The 16,907-nt window shown below is 43.7% G+C and overlaps 1 long non-coding RNA gene across 1 annotated transcript in view; it reads left to right on the top strand.

The window, feature by feature from the left end:
- Positions 1–12,096, top strand: part of LOC144819588 (uncharacterized) — a 180,315-nt gene extending 168,219 nt beyond the window's left edge. The window contains exon 2 of the long non-coding RNA XR_013607471.1: positions 10,742–12,096. This is a non-coding gene — a long non-coding RNA (uncharacterized LOC144819588). The remainder of the gene's footprint in view (positions 1–10,741) is intronic.
- Positions 12,097–16,907: the final 4,811 nt, after the last annotated feature.

Below are 16,907 nucleotides of genomic sequence, written 5' to 3' on the forward strand. Positions count from 1 at the left end.
GGGTGCCTTGACAAGAAGTCGGCTGGGTTCTTGGCACCGGGTTGATAGGTTACGTCCATGTCGTAGTGTTGGAGCCCGATAGCCCACCTTTCAATTCGAGGTGGCGGGTGAGGTGCTGACCCTCTGAACAGTGGCATCAGAGGTTGGTGATCCGTGACAGCGGTGAACGGGTGTCCGCAAATGTATAAATGGAAGTGCCTCCAGCCCCACCGAATGGCTAGGGCTTCTCTTTCAATTTGAGAGTATCGTTTCTCTGTTGGAAACAGCTTTGCTGGCATACGCGAGGGCGGCCCATTGACTGCCTCCTGTTTTTGTGTGAGAACTTCCCCAAGGCCTATGGGGCTGGCCTCCACCAGGATTTCAGTCGTCTTTGCGGGGTCAAAGTACACCAACGTGGTGTGATCGAGGAGGGCATCTTTGATGGCTTGAAATGCTGTCTTTTCGGCTGGGCCCCATTGCCTCATGGCATCAGCCCAAGTGAGTTTCTGGAGGGGCTCTGCAAGTGTAGCTAGGTCCAGAATGAAGCGTCCACAGTATATGGCCATTCCCAGGGAGCTGCGTACTTCCACCATGGTAAGGTGGGCAGATGCGGCCTTTATCACTTGGGACTTCCGGGGATCCACTTGTATGCCCTCTTGGGTAAACGTATAGCCAAATAATACTACCTCTTGTTGAAACAACAGGCACTTTCCCTTGTGTAGAGTGACTCCATGGTCCAAGAGTCTCTTCAGGGTGGCTCTCACGTGGCGGTAGCATTCTTCTGCTGTCTTCGAGTGGATGAGGATATCATCACTCACGTTTAGGACGCCGGGTTGCCCAACCAGAATCTCCTTGAGGGCGCTTTGGAATATTTTGGCGGCAGATGATAAGCCAAAATTCAGCCGCTTGTACCTCCGGAGGCCTAGGTGTGTGCTAAACGTTGGTATGTACCAACTGTCTTGGGCAAGGGCTAGTTGGTGATAGGCTGCATTCAGATCCAGCTTTGAGAACCATCTGGATCCATACAGATCGGCTGCGATGTCATCCATAGTCGGCGATATGTGGCGTTCACATCGGATGGCCTTATTTGGGAGGCACATGTCAATGCAGAGTCTGATCTTCACTGGTTGGCGAGGCTTCTCTGCGATTACCATGGGTGACACCCACGGAGTAGGTCCAGTCACTTTCTCTATGACCCCCTGGTAATTAGCTTTTGTAATTCTTCCTCTACCAGGGGCGGAGGTGAAAAGGGATTCTCCGGTGTCTTTGGGCCATTGGCGGGACGGCCAGGTCTATGTGTAGTCGGATGGGGGCCCTCTTTATCTTCCCCAGACCCTTGAACAAGTCTCCGAACTGGCTCAGCAATTCTTCCGTCTGGTCTGCCTGTACTCTTCTGGCAAACATCACCAGCCCTAGGTCTTCAGCCGCATGCCTGTTGAGCAGCGTTTCCACTTCCTGGTTTATGACATGGATGTCAATGGTGATCTCAACGCCTTCTGACCGTACTTGCACAGTCATTTTGCCTCAGAGGGGCAATGGCAAGTTGCTGCCATACGCAAAGATCTGTGCTTTAGATGGTTTGAGTTCCGGCTTGGGTCTTAGCCTGTTGTATTGCTGGATTCACATTACTGTCACTGAGGCACCTGTGTTGATTACCGCATTGACATCTGATCCTGCAATCTGTTCTGTGCAGCGAGGTTGGGGCCGTCTCCTGCTCTTTAAGGCTTGGGTGAAAGAGACTAGGTGGGTCTCCCCTTCATCTTCCGATGTGGAATCCCCCCATTGGTCCACTGTCTTGCTCTCTCTTCTTTCCTCCTTGTTGAGATGCAAGCGAGACGTTCGATAGCTGGCGGACCATCCTCCGCATTTGTTTGGACCGGCCCCCTTCTTACGCTGGGTCTTCTTTCTGCACATTGACACAAAGTGGTTCGCAATGCCACAGTTGGTGAAGGTCTTTCCTCACACCGGGCATGACTGCGTGGGGTGTTCCTCATACCAACAGTATCCACAGTGGTTCTTTGGGGCTTGCAGCAGTAGATCTCGTTGCCGATAGGACTTGTCTCTCGTCCTGACTGTGTCCGTCCTTTCCGCCTTGACAACAACACTTTTCCGCCCACGCACTAATGCCATATCCATTTCCTCCACCCGCTCTGCCGAAAGGTCGGGAGACCTCACTAGGACAAGGATGTCGTTCATTGGTATGTTTGGTTGCCAGGTATTGCAGGACTTTGCTGCGTATCACCAGAATCAGCTGGCTCTGATTTCTTCCGCTGCACAGTCTTCCACGAGGTGAGTATCGGCCAGCTCTGTGTGTCGCGCATGGAAGGCATCGCCTGACTCACCCTCTCTTTGCTTGGCTTGCCTCAGCTTGAAGTGTTTGAAGTCCGAGTTCATTTGGGGGTCAAAGTGGGCGCTCAGGGCAGTAACCGCTGCAGCGTAGTCTTCAGGAGGGCCTGTGTTCGGTAGGTGCTTGAATAGCAGATAGATCTCTTCCCCTGCATAATGGAGCAGCAGTGACCGTTTCACCGCCCCACCTTTTTTCCTTGTGGCAATGAAATAGTTCTCCAGGCAGCCAAGCCAGGTCCGCCACTTTGGCGCTTCTGTGGTGGGGTCTCCCGACTCACTAAATGGAGGTAGGACACCCAAAGGGGGGTGGTGTGGAGGTGCTCACGCTGGGGCCTGGGCCACGTTGTCTTGATCCCCTATGGAGGTGAGCGTGTGCATGGAGACGCAGCCTGCGGATTGCTGCACACAAGTGATGGGCTCTGATGCGCCAGGTGGTGTGAGGCTGCTGGGCGTAACATGTGCCCACGTGCGCCTGGTTGCGTGGCACGTGGCCAGGCTGGCCTGGGACAAGGCACACTTTTAGGTCCCCTCTACGTCGTGCAGGACTCACCCAGACTGTGTGGTGCTGATCATCTTGACCGGTGGACTTTGGAGCATGAGGACGGCAATTAGCACTGCTGCCTTGTAGCAGCTGCTTGAGCTGGGGTGGCAGTGTGGCAGGGATTACTGCAGTGTGGTCTGGCAGGGCTTCAGCCAGTGGGTAATGCCCACGTGGTTCAGGCTTGCTCAGGTGCTTCTCTGAATGGCAGAGGCTGGCATGAGTTGCCTCCCATCCTCATTGCCAATGTTCCATTTGAGGGAGGGGTCCACCCTCCTGCCGAAGGCAGCGTGCTGCAAATAACCACACTGGTACCGTGTTAGAATCTCGGCGTGGACTGCAGTTGCAGCTCCACCTATCCTTATTTAAATGCGAACTCACACCAGCTGGCGTGAGTGCAGGGGCGAGGAACGGCTAGCGCGCATCAGCTGTAAACGCTGGTGCACTAACTGTCACACGTGTGATGGAGGAGTTTACATGCTTTACAGATATTCTACAGGCAGATTAAGCCATAAGTTTAGATCATATTACAGTTGCACTGGTGTCTTATAGTTTTCTTGCACTTGGGAATCCCTTAACTGGGTTGTTGAAATGGATTTGCCTCATGCATCTAATTGTTTAGGACGTGTCACATTGATAGCTATAGTGAAAACACGGTTATGTATTGATTCATTCATTTGTCACCTTTTGTGTTCCACATCCCTCACGAGTCTCTGCATACGTCATTCACGGTATTTTTAGGTGGTGGCTTCATGTGTTATCTATTGGGCAGCATGCCATATATAAGGTATTAGCTTAATTGAGTGTTTAATAACTGATTGTTTTAGATATGTGGTTACTGATGATTGCTGATATGACTTTTCTACACTTTAGTTACCCCAACGAAGGGATCAATCCGAAATGCATTGGGTTCATAACATCGTGTTAGATATGACGCAATGTGAATTTGATACATGCTGTAGAAATAAGCCTGGATTGGCACTTCGCATAGATTTGAAATTTGGAGTCATGATTCCACTGCATGAGTATTGCAAGCAGTGAAGAATGCAAAGAATTGATTAAATAAGATTAATATGGATTAAATTGGATTCATGACTGTTTATTACAGTGACCTTTTTCCTTGATGGTAGTGCATCCCGGGCCCGGTGCACACGCACCGGGTTATCACACCGGAATCTTCTGCCTTGGAACATTTGTTAAATCTATTGACATTTTTGGTTTTACAGTGGTGTGCATTCCACCTTTTTCTCAAAACTCTTACACAGAAGAACATCCCACACAAAGTTCTTGTAATCACTGGTTTGTCCTCTCAAGATAGGATTACATAACATCTTTATTTAGATTTCAATGTATTCTCAATTAGCCCATTATAGTGGTCTCAGGCCTCAGCTGCCTTTATCCTATTCAACATTCATTGCAGAGAATGCAGCACATGAACATCAATCCTTCAAAGTGATATTGCTCTGCGTGCCCTCTCATCAGCAGGTACCTATTGTTGACGAAGCCTGTTCAGTACAGGCAGCATTGCTTAACTCTGGGTATTACAGCACAGCACATGCCGCACCATGGGGCATATAGAAAGAAATGGAACAAATGTTTTTTCACACTGTTAAATAATGTAGGTCAGTCTCTTTTTGTTGATCATTTGACTTTCAAAAGCCAGTAACATGAAGCAGCACCCATACCCTAGAAAGGAGTCTTTCATCTAATTTTGATGTGTCATAAAATAAAGCACACTAGTATTGGACCTAAACTATTATAGCCACTATGCCGAAACCAAAATATCATTGATATAAGTACATCACCTAAACAAGTCAGCCAACTCAATTTAGCAGTAACTGTATACTTTTAGATCCCTATTCACAAAGGTAAGCTTCAGTATGGTTGTCTCCATGTGTGGAGATATGCTCTACATTTTGGTGATTTCTGCTTGGATGGAATTCACTAAGTCTGAATGGTAACCTCCATTTAAAAATTGATATTCAAGTCTCCGCCTCCACAAATGAGGGGTGGAATCTCATAAGAATGGATTTATGACCATAGTAAACCTGTACTCCTATTTCTACAATTCTCCTGTTTGGAGAGATCACCACGGGACAGACATAACCGCCACCAGGGCAGACATCTCTGCCAGTGGGGTGAAGATCTCAATATGGAAGTGAACAGAGAAGTAGTGTACATCTGATTTAAATCACACACACTTGACACATATTCACCCAGCAAACACATAAATACATCCCGCATCCTAGCTCTGCCTTCTTCAGCATGGACTGCTTTATTGCCATAATACCACACACCAGCTCCAGACTCCGGTATTCAGCCAACCGCACTTAAGTGATAGGGGAACGTCCGAGTTAAGGAGACATGTTCTGTAGTAAATAATTAGAGGCAACCACATTGTCTGCCTTCCTACAATCTTAGTGGAGAAGAGAAGGCAGGCATATGGCAGAAAGTTACAAATTCTGTAAATGCATTGAGGAAGGAGGCACACACCATGGGGGACATTAAAAAATGAAAGGATGAGAGGTGGTGAGGGAAGGAGAATTCTACCTGAGGCAGGAGGAAAAGACTATCTCTGCAGGTGGAATTGTATTCCATCTCCATTTCACTCCCATCAAGGAAGTGTTTTCCACAATGCACCCTTACATGCTATGTGGCCTTCCAGTTCCTGAGAACTCCAATGTCAGACCAGGTAAGAATTCTACACTCCTCTATTCCAACATATTCTCTTATAGACACTCATGTCACTGTGTTCTCCCTCCATTCTACACAGTTAGCCAGACATCACATACACTACCCTCGTACACAGCCTTTACACACACACACACACCCTTTACAGCGTAAACTTTTACTAATAATCTCTTTTCTCTCGTACTGTCCTTATTACAAGTACTTTGATCACAGTAGCTGAAGCAGGAGTACTTGCAACTATGCATGGCGACACATAAAGCATATCTCTAAATACATTACAACAAAACCTAAAGGTAGGTCACAGTAATGTAAATCTCAGAGCAACATTACATTAAAGCTGCTTGCTTCTTTTACCATGACTGTGTAAATGATTCCCGTGTTTCAATTTGCTAAGTCAATTTACTCAACTCTAACTGTCATGGCTTTGGAATGGTTCTAAAATATGCTCATCCACGTTATTCTTAATTCAATTTAATTTCCTGTTTTGTTCTTCCATCCACCACCATTCACTACTTAAAATTACCTCTACTTAAGATTCTATTGCAGCTCCAACACATGGGCTGGCCATTTCATGTTTAAAATCATGTATATGTCTCATGTCACCAATCCATTTATCTACTCATGTTCCCATTTAAATCAATCATTGTAGGAAAAGTCCTCTTTTTTGCATGAAAAACCACTATATTTTTGTAAATGATATTAACAACAAAGATATTTTTAACATCAATATTACCAACATAGATTTTTTAACATTGTTAATACTTACTTTAAAATTGATATTCTGGTCAACAATACTTTTGCACATGATATTTGTGCATCATAATATTTCCAACGCGATATTGCTGCATCGCAATATTCTTTTTTCAAATTTGTCTGAATACCCTGTTTCCTTTCTGACTTACCTATGACACCCTAGTCTGTAAATTGAATGCCAATACAAGACTGCAGCACACATTATGCCATTAATAGAGTGACTGTCAAATTAACCCCTTTTAACATCTCAAACCCTGTTTTTTAATATTAGTAAGTCACCCCTAAGTAGGCCTTAATGCCTAATAGGGCAGGGTGCATGGCATTTAAAAGAAGGACATTAAAAGGTTTAATGCAAACTATGCCCATAAAATGACAAGGCCCTAAAAGCTGTTTTAGCGGAAGCAGAGTTAGTTGTTCCACAGGAAAGCAGTGAGATATAATACAATTAAATAATGTTGTATCCACTTAGGATACAGCTGCAAAGTTCTTTCTTGGACCTTTTGAAATATTTATTACAAGCCCAATCCGTTGGTGAAGTTGGATTTGTACTAAATATTTTACAGAAGGTACTTTTGCAAAGTTATTCTTTACCTGACTAAAGCCTCTAAAATTCCATTTGCATGAGCTCCCAACTGTCACCCTGGAGATGAATAGCCTTTTATTCAGGTGTAAACTTGACACCAGAGCTAAAACAAAGGCATTGGGTGTGTGGAGGTGTTCTTTCCTCTGACATGATTACCACCTAGGTAGTGCCCAGGAAATTAATTACCTTAAAAGAGGCTTACCCTGTCATGGGCAGATGTAGCTAACACCAAGGCATGCCCCCTCCTTTGTCCGTCTACTCAGCCAGGCACCAATCCGAGTGGGAGATGAACTGCCCCAGAACCGCTTGCGAGTGATCACAGAGGAGCGGCTTCTCATTTCTTCGGCCACACCTCCAGGCTGGGCAAGGAGCTGTGTATATAGGAAAAAAGGTTTCTGTCATGCTGGAGTTAGGTAGAGGGGGGCAATGTCGAATTTTGTGCACCAGGGTACACAGAACTGCTTCAAAGTGGATATGGTTACCCCTGGGAACGTTTTCCGGAATGGTTAGGGAAGGGACATAATTCACCCCCATCCACAGGCTAGTAACAGCAATAAATGTGGCACCCCTGGGAACCCTTTTCAGAACCCTTTTGGACCAGTGGAAGACAGAAGAATAACTGCACCTGTTACCTTGCCTGCAAGGAGCCCCTAAGGACTGGAACTGCTCCCACTTATACCCAGGACAAAGAAGTAGACTCCAAGGGCCTGTCGGCTGACCTCCTGTTAGGCTACAGAGACACAAAAGGTGTAAGAAGTCCTCTTTACTGGAAGAGGCCAGTTTCAACTGGACCTGCCCTGGACCTTCTGGTGGCTTCTGTTGGAGTGAGTCCTGACCCCTAAGCACTGTTCCTGAGGTCCTGGAACCATTGGCTAGTGTCGGAGTCTCCTAAAACTAGACACCTGGGACTTAAACACATTTTGCTAAATTTATGCCCGGACACCCGTCGTGAGACGGGGACCAACCTGCAGCCAATTTGCCGAGGATCTATCACCTGTGGGCCTGACTACACTGCAGCTCCCATTACATTCTGCTCTGGAGCAGAAAATCCAATTCAGCAGTCTGGCACCAACCAGCATCCGGGGACTTCGAACCCTCTTCTGCTACAGCCTGCTGTTTTGCCCTGTTGAGGAACTCTGACTTCTAGAAAAGAGTCTAAGTCCAAAGGTAGGGATCTTCATCAGGCGTAATGCATTCAATCAATGTCAATAACTTCCTGGATATGAATACAGACTTCCCCCACAGAGCTTTTTCCTCCTTCTTCAGAAACTTCGCCAAGACCTCATCCTTTTTCAACCATTGTCAAAGATTCCATATACGGATCCAGCCTGCAGCCTTGGCCTGCGGAGGATTAAAACATTTTAAAATGTTCTAACTGTGAAGGTAACTGCTCGAATGGTACAAATCCAACTTATGTATCCAACTCATGATCCATCACAGTCAGCCTTGAACCTCACCCTTGTCCTGGTCTAGAACGACCAGTTGCCTACGGTTGGCACTTTGCACTTTTTGGAACTATTTTTATTTAAAAGTTCATATCTCATTTCATTTTACTGTATTGTGTTTTCAACTGTTCAACTATTTTGGTACTTCTAAATACTTTACACATTTTCTTAAGTTGTGCCCGTCTGCTCTTTGCCATAACTTACCAGGGTTAAGCTCAGGATTAAATTGCTAAAACTATACAATATTAATATCCTTACTTGTGATGGACTACCATCCACTCCAACGAACAATCCACTTTCGCATAATCATTGACTAAGATATCCATTGTCACAGTATCTAATGCTCAGACACATCATTGCAATGTCAGCATAATAATGACACCTTTCTCATGGTTTATGCCATCAAGGAGAGGAATCTGTCTTGATGATATATATAGGAGTGGACGAAGTTCGCGGAGTTGCACTATATGGAATTCTGTGGAGTTGCATAAAACCTCTATAGAATTCTGCAGAGTTCTTCTCTGCCCTAGTGGATGAGGCGTTTTGACTGAGTAATTGGGTACACTCCTTTATTTTTTTGGATCTTGAGTAAAATGACTGTGATTGGCAGTTAACAGCAGACTGCCTCTGTGGCTTTGGAGCATGTTGCAAAACATGTGACTTATTGAGGGCCCGTGAATATCTGAGCCTGCTCAGACCTCCAAATTCAGTCACACTTCTCACCCATCCCATGCTCCTCAGTGACCTTACTTCAGATTCCCTCAGGTGATTCTGGGCCGGCGGAGGCTCTCCTCACTTGCCAGAACTATGGATGCTGCTTAGCTCATGCGGGTGCCTTGAATGCAGAGGGAGAAAGATGCCGGATGGTCCCTCCCGCAGTCTGCTCTGCCCTGGCTGTGATGTGAGCTGCCCTTCCCCTGTCTCTTCCCCCTCTGCTGGGCTTGATGCCCGTGGTCTATGGCCTCTACCCGCTGGCTCCTGCTCTTGCCAAGGGAAGGAATGCAGCACCTGGCACCCAGCCAGCCAATCTGGGTATCTAGGGCCGAGGGAGGTGTACATAAACAGTGAGTGAGTGGCTTGTGGCGTGTAGTGAAATGTGCAGAATTGTGCAGTCTGTTCTCGGTTGTGATCCACACACTTCGGCACCACTGCCTAGCACTACGCACAGCATCAACCTCAACAAACGTCATTTCCACAACCATTACCCACGAGGCGCTGCACAGATTAATATTTCGCAACACTTGAGGGTCCAAAGCCATTTCCTAGCTAGAAATGGTGGCATGGAAGTCGTTTCACATTAGCTCGTCCAGAGCCTGTGGCCCGCTAGAGGTGGATGGGCAACATACAGGAGGAGCTGGCCTCTAAGTGCTTGATGAGCAGTGCAAGAGGATACAAGTGACAACCTTGAGCACTGCATGCGAGGTCGGATGAAATACACACCGAGGCACCAGTCTTAGGGGTCAGACAGGGTCACATTGTAAATAATTGTAATTGTATTTATATAGCAGGTGCTTCCCCAGGCCAGTGCTAAAGGCCACGAGTACAGCTCTCAGGCTATATAAGCTCTATACTTGCTGCCATAACATTGCATTACCATAACATGTAAAATAACATTAATGGTGCCTTCCACTGACGGCAATCGGAACGTGATGTCTTCAATTAGGGGTTGGCGGCAGGGGGAAACTATGCCACATGGTAGAATCTGAGTTTTGTGACAAACTCCTCGCTCCCAGTGGAGGTGGCAAAACTCAGCAAATTTCCCTGGAGGATATAAAAGCCCCCGATGTCCACACTCCGACCACCACCTCAAATGACACCAGGAGGCATCTTGGCAGAAGAAATTTGGCCCTATATCATCTGTGTGCCGAATAAGTCAGTGACAATCTATCATCCACTATCATATGTGATCATTTATGTTTTCTTACTGCTATTTCACATTTATTTATATTTCTTAAAAATCAATGCTCTTTGAGATTTTAGTCCTTGGGAATGAAATGTGGCACATCTCTTGTGCACATCTAACTGCATAATTTGTGCCAATAAAAAAACTGTTCCATATTGCCTCATTCTTATATAGTTCAATTTTACCAATACTATTCTCTTTACTCGCTGGAAACTGGAACACATTATCACTACATTCTTCAAGGATGCTAGTTCAACAGAAAACATCAAGATGTCCATATCCACAAAGTGAACATCTGTGTTTGTAGCAGGTGAGGAGAAATCCTACATCATGTGTAAGACCTTGTATTAGTCAAATATTAACTTCATATGGTTTAGTAGTCTGTCCTGTGACAATGTTCCAGTGTGACTGATTACTGACAGGTAATGTGAAACATGTCTGACCATGGCCTTTATACAATCTTTATTGTCTAATTTGCAATTTATTTCATCATCCATTTGCAGGTACCAGTGACAGAGAATGTGACAAGCATGCTTCACCATGCACATGTGGATGCTATAGAGCAATCCCAGAAGAAAATCCTCTTCTCCTTCAAGCTGAAATCCTGGTGAATGCAACCGGCTGAAGGAGGACATTGTTGGATCAACTATAGATGCATCCTCAAATTCAAACTCATGCCCAACCAGCACTGTTCCTCCAAGGACTTTCCTGATGATTGCATGTTTCCATCCACTATCTAAGCAGTCACAGATGCTTGTTGCAGATAAGAAGGGTTCCCCTCCACACAGCCCTCAACCAACGGGTATCTTAGTTCATGTTCCATTCACACTCCTTTAATGTAAATGCAACCCCAGTATTCCCTCAGTCATCTGAAGGAGAGGAAAAACCTGGAGAGGAAGAGCTCTTTCCCATTTAACATTCTCACCCCCTACTTCTCCCAAACGCCAAACCTCTTTATGATTGATAACCTACTAGCCATGTCAGATGGCCTGCCGTGCGAGGAGCTTAGCATGGACAAATCATGCCCTCTGTGAAGATATGATTTTTCAGCAGCAGTTATCTGTGAGGGGAGAAATTTGTGTTATGGGTGGGCTTCCGTAACAATGTGGTCTACCAGAATTCACTCATTTGTTTTAATGAGAGGATGGCCTGTGCCTTGGAGAACAGTGTTAACTGTTTCCAAGATTTATCAAAGTTCTATAGAAACATCATGGCTTATGGAGGGAATAGAATGCAATCTAACATGCCTTATCCACACAGATAATACACTTCATACGAAACAAGTGCCCATGTCCATCTGCAGGGTCAAAGTATATTCAGCACCAAGGCATAATAACAACCAGTCAGGCCCATACCACCTACAAGCCCTGACAAAATGCCAGTTGTACAATCCACAAACCATCACAACAATCAACATACACCACCCAAAAGCCCTTACAACAATCCACTTGCACCACACACAAACCCAACTCCTCAACCTTGACAGCAACTACTTTAACCTTTGATAGGCCCAGTTTGGAAATATGGACAACTGCTCAGGGACATGGACATCATCCCCCTGATCTTAACAGAGAGCACCTCATTACCTCATGCACATATTTTCAACTTAAAATTCTAAAACTATCCACACATCATAAGATATTAACGTTTTTCTTGTGATAACCTTAAAAAAAATCACAGTTGTACTAAACATCCACTTGTTTATGTTTACATGTATGTATAAGTATGTAAAATGCTTGTTGAAATGTTATGATTGAATGCATTGTGCTACATGATCCGTATCAGTTGTCATATCACACTACAATTGCATACAATAATATGCACAGCTCCTTACTCAATAAAGATATTCTATATGTCATTGTTATTGGTTGTATTTAGCGACATCGTTTTTTAAACAATACACTTTTTTTGATGGATTTTTGGATCAGTCCTGGGAAAAGGGCAACATAAATAAAATAGTACATTATAGTAGTTTTTCAGTTAGAAACTATGAATTTGGATAGGGATGGGCAGACAATAAAAATACGTTGAGAACTTCATGGTTAAGATAGTGTAACATTTGAAAATAATAATAAAAGTCAACTCTAAAAAGTTCAAAATCAAAGTATCAATGTCCTAAGTAAAAGTTAGAGCACTCAAATGCCCAAATAATAGGTAAAGTCACTCCACCAATCCAACTGAAGTGACTGAATCGGGGTCCTTGATTGGTAACAAAGGTTCCTGGCCATCCTCTGGCTTTGATTGCAACGCATCATGAAAGTTCCTTTCAGATGCAGACAGGTTTGTATGTGTATAACTGAACAACTCTTAGGCAAATAGATAAAATGTGGTAAGGAGGGATGTAATTCTGAGGGACAAACTGAGTGAAATGACAGTAGGTTGGGTGGGGTAGGATGGGAATGCCGGCAAGGCATTATACCTACCATCAAGGGATTATGAGGGGACATAGGGGCATATTACCGAGGAGTGCGTTGGAAAACGTGCAACGCACATTCCTGTATCGCCGGCTATCGCCGGATTTCATCGCCTTTTTAGCACGCAATTATCAATGCGCATCAGGCAGGCGAATAGAAATCCGGCGATATGGCACATTAGCGCATGAAAACAAACGTTGTTTTCATGCGCTAATGTGGGCCTTGATAATATGGGGGGTGGATTCAGCTTTATGATCCACACCCCCATGTTATCAATGCCTAACGCCTGGTCAGAGCAGGCGTTGGGAGACCTGCGATAAATGAGCTTATCGCAGGTCTTTTCCTCCCATCGCCTTCCTTGATAATAGGGTGTTCCCACCTCCAACCACATTTTTCATGTGGTTGGACGTGGGAACGCCCACTTTGCATGTCATTAGCGATGTTTATCGCCGACATGCAAAGTGGGCTTGGGGCAGGCTTTAAAATGCCCTTGTTAATAGGGCTCTACCAGTATCGCCGCTTTCTCGGCACAATTCGCCGAGAAAGCGGCGATACTTGCCCTTGGTAATATGCCCCATAGGTATTTATGATTGTCATCTAGCGTCTCACTTATCGCACCTATTTGACCATTTAATTCCTTCATATCACAAGAGTGCTTTAACTTGCCAGTAACTATCTCTCTCATGGCTTCTTTGAAAGAAGCCATTGTAACATATTCAGAGTGGCGTGCTTGGGTTCAAAAGTAAGGGATCAGGGGTGTCTGGGGCAAATGCACAATTGGCCGCTGATCTTCCTAGAAAGCACTTGCAGGAGAATGAGTTATACCAGACAGTATACCTAGAGGCCTCGTTGGTATGGGGTCCTCTGAAGTGAAGATGCTGTGGTCTGCACCTGAGCCACCATCCTAAGCTCTTCTTCAGGGCTGGGAAGCCCCATTTTCTACCTCCACATGAAGTTAAGTTCTATCCACCTTCAGTGGTCTCAACAGCCTCTGCCAAAGATTTTTTGCAGCAGAGTGTATAAATCTCCAGGCGTGTGCACTCTCTCTGGTGGTGCTTGATTCCATCCCCTCACTGGTGGTAGTAATGGCTTGTGACAGCTTAGGAGCCAAAGACTTTGTTGATCTTTGTCCCAGGTCCTGTGCTTCTCTTGCTTTGCCAGCACTGTGTGCTGAAAACAAATGGAGTCAAAAAAAAGAAATGATGAGTGCACATGTTTAAAACCATATTAACACACTATTACTTATGGAGAAGATATTTACATTAAATATGATAAAGGCTTGGGTTGTTAAGCATTCTACTTCCCTTTAGTATTTAATTACGTTATTACGCCTTCCAAATTTAACATTTATTAATGTATAAGAGTGGAAACAGCATCAGGTCTAACTTGAAAATATTACATCTGGGCCCACAATGTGCATGGTAAAATTAGGTCATATTAGCCCTTCCAGCTAAGCCTTGAGTCCCCCTAGCCTGTTGCGTAGGACGGACGTTTTAGAGTAACATTATTGCCTGTTGAGTTTGGTGTATGGTTGGATAAGGGCTATGGACATGTGAGATCACACTACAACTGTATCATTCATCTTGGTAGACATAGCAAAACAACACCATCGCATGTGGGGCAGCAAGAATGAACTGTGCAATGTCAGCCACGCATCCACTTATGTACACAAATAGGACCTTAGATATGGGTAAATGGTCAAAAAGTACTAAGGGATGAGTAGTGAACCAATGGCTATTTTCTGTGCATATGATGATTTACTATTGTATTTGTTCATTGTTTCTTGAGCAATTAATGACAACCCCCTTGTTTATCACATAATTAAAATAACCCAGAGACGTGTGATGTCCAATGTGTAATATCTGCTTATAGCATCATGTAAAATGGACAGATTAAACAAAGAGCAATAGAAAATGAAACTACCATGTGATAATGTTTCTTTAAAAAATTCCAAATAATAGCATTCTTCTCTCATTACCTAAACTTCCATTTTGCAAACATATTCCTACTAAACTTTACACATTTAATTTTTTTAAATAAACAATATACATCTGTCAATCAATTAATTTGACAGGACAACATATTGTACAGATAAGATGGACCTAAACAAAACCCAGTACACAGGAGACATGACAGGGTGACATTTTCAAAACATTGATTCCGTTATGCTATCAGCTCCATATTAGGCACAATACCTTTCGGCTGCTCAAATGCCTCCACCTTAGCACAGAGAGTTGGCCACGCTCTTTCAAGGGGCCTCCTGAGCAGGGGTGTTATTTGGGGCTGCCACGTATGTAACCGGGAGGATGCTCCGAACATATGGTTTTTCTTAGGGCACATACAACACCAGAGGTCCTCCTAGTATTGGCTGCACGTTTTCCCCTCTGAGGATGTGGTCATCCATTGCACTGTAATGTGGGGAAGTCTCCCCCACATCTGGGCCCACACTACATTAATCAGCTGGATGTCAGGGCCCCATAAAGTATAGCGTTAGATGAGCCAACACAAATAATCTCTAGTTCTTCATCAGTAAAGCTGGGGCCATCTCTTCATGTTCCTCAGACATGTTGAGGGATTTTGTGACCAAGGTAGCAGCATGATGAAGGAGAATTCTTTTCAGGTGAAGGGATTGCTAAAAAAAGGCATACTTCTTGTATGTAATTTCCTGTTTGCAATTATAGGCAGATATCTTTGCCCCCAGTCCAAAGAGTCCACCCTGAGCATGGAAAGCTCCAACCCATACACAAAGATCTCCACAAACATAGTGGAGGAAGAGAAATCTGCCTGGGACTTGATTTACAATACGTACAACAACAAACATTAAAAGGCAAAACATTGTTGAATATAACAATATATATTCTATATGGATGATTAGCTGTTCATAATATGTAAAGAATGAAAAGTTTATTTAAAAATTAATGTGTCAGTGTGTGTATATTACAATGAGACTTGCTAATTTGATTGGGATATCATGGTAGTCCCACACTGTTGTCTCAGGATTGAGTATGTGGACACTGTCACAGCCCACCATCCTTCAATGACTGGCTATGTCCAACGATAGTGCTGTAGCAAAAAAACTAACAGCTCAGGTGAAAAATTAGGCTGTTTGTCGATCTCGCTACTGCAGACCCTGAGCTCTGTTCTATATTCCACATGGGACCCTTGTCAGGACGTAGATCAAAAGTTAGGCCTGTTTGTAAAACCCTTTCAAGATGTTGCTCAAAAGGCTACAATAATCTTACACACAACTGTGGGTGTACAGGAGCACCCCTCAGCATGGCTTAAAGTTCGCAATAGTGCATTCAATGATAACTTACGGACATATGTGTGCCCTATTGTACCTCCGTAGAGGCTGTGCAGTTGAACATTGAGGAGATGAGTAGCGGCTGTATTCCCAGTATCACCTCCAACAAATTCATGAGACATTTGTTAAGAAGTGATTTCCTTTCAAATGTACCACATAATTGATACATGCATTCATTTAGAAATAATAATATCGGTGTCTTTTTTGATTTATCACGTAATGAGTGACTATGTTTGATCTTTTTTTAAATAATGTTATTGTTTTTTTTAATAGTATTTGCTTCATAATTTCAGAGCATAGGGAGATAGAGCACAGAAAGCTGCAAAATAATGCATTTTGTCAATTCATGAAAAGAAAAAATCCATATATGTATCATAACAGCAAAAACAAAAACGAAATAATGGCATATCTACATGATTAATGACATTGTGGGTATGAAACTTTAGACACACAATCAAAAATATTGGGGCTCAAAGCCAAGGACTCTGATCATTTCTTGTTTTATCCCAAATGCCGAAAGTCGAATAGATCCTCAAAAACCTACATTGGTTATTGTTACACAGTAGGACTTATGTATGTAAAATAACACTCCCAGGCATAGATTACAACAATAACGCAATAGAGTGAACAAACAAACTACTAGGGTATCAAAAAATATACATTTTTTAATTCGAAATAAAATACAATTAATAGCAATCAATACATTGATAAAAATTAATAAAAAATGCTAGACTGATATATAAGGATTCACAAAACAATCAATTTAAAAATCAAATTTAGAGATCAAAGGAGGTTAGGTGGTATCCGGTCGACGCGTTTCAACATAAAATATGTCTTCATCAGGACATTTACCATCCAATTTCTGTAACAAAGGTAACGACAAAATTTCAATGATATTACTCTAGTAGTTATAGGTATGTTACACATTTCTATCCGTTAAATACATGTTTG

This window comes from Lissotriton helveticus, chromosome 2_1 (assembly GCF_964261635.1).
Source record: "Lissotriton helveticus chromosome 2_1, aLisHel1.1, whole genome shotgun sequence".
NCBI classification, from domain to species: Eukaryota; Metazoa; Chordata; class Amphibia; order Caudata; family Salamandridae; genus Lissotriton; species Lissotriton helveticus.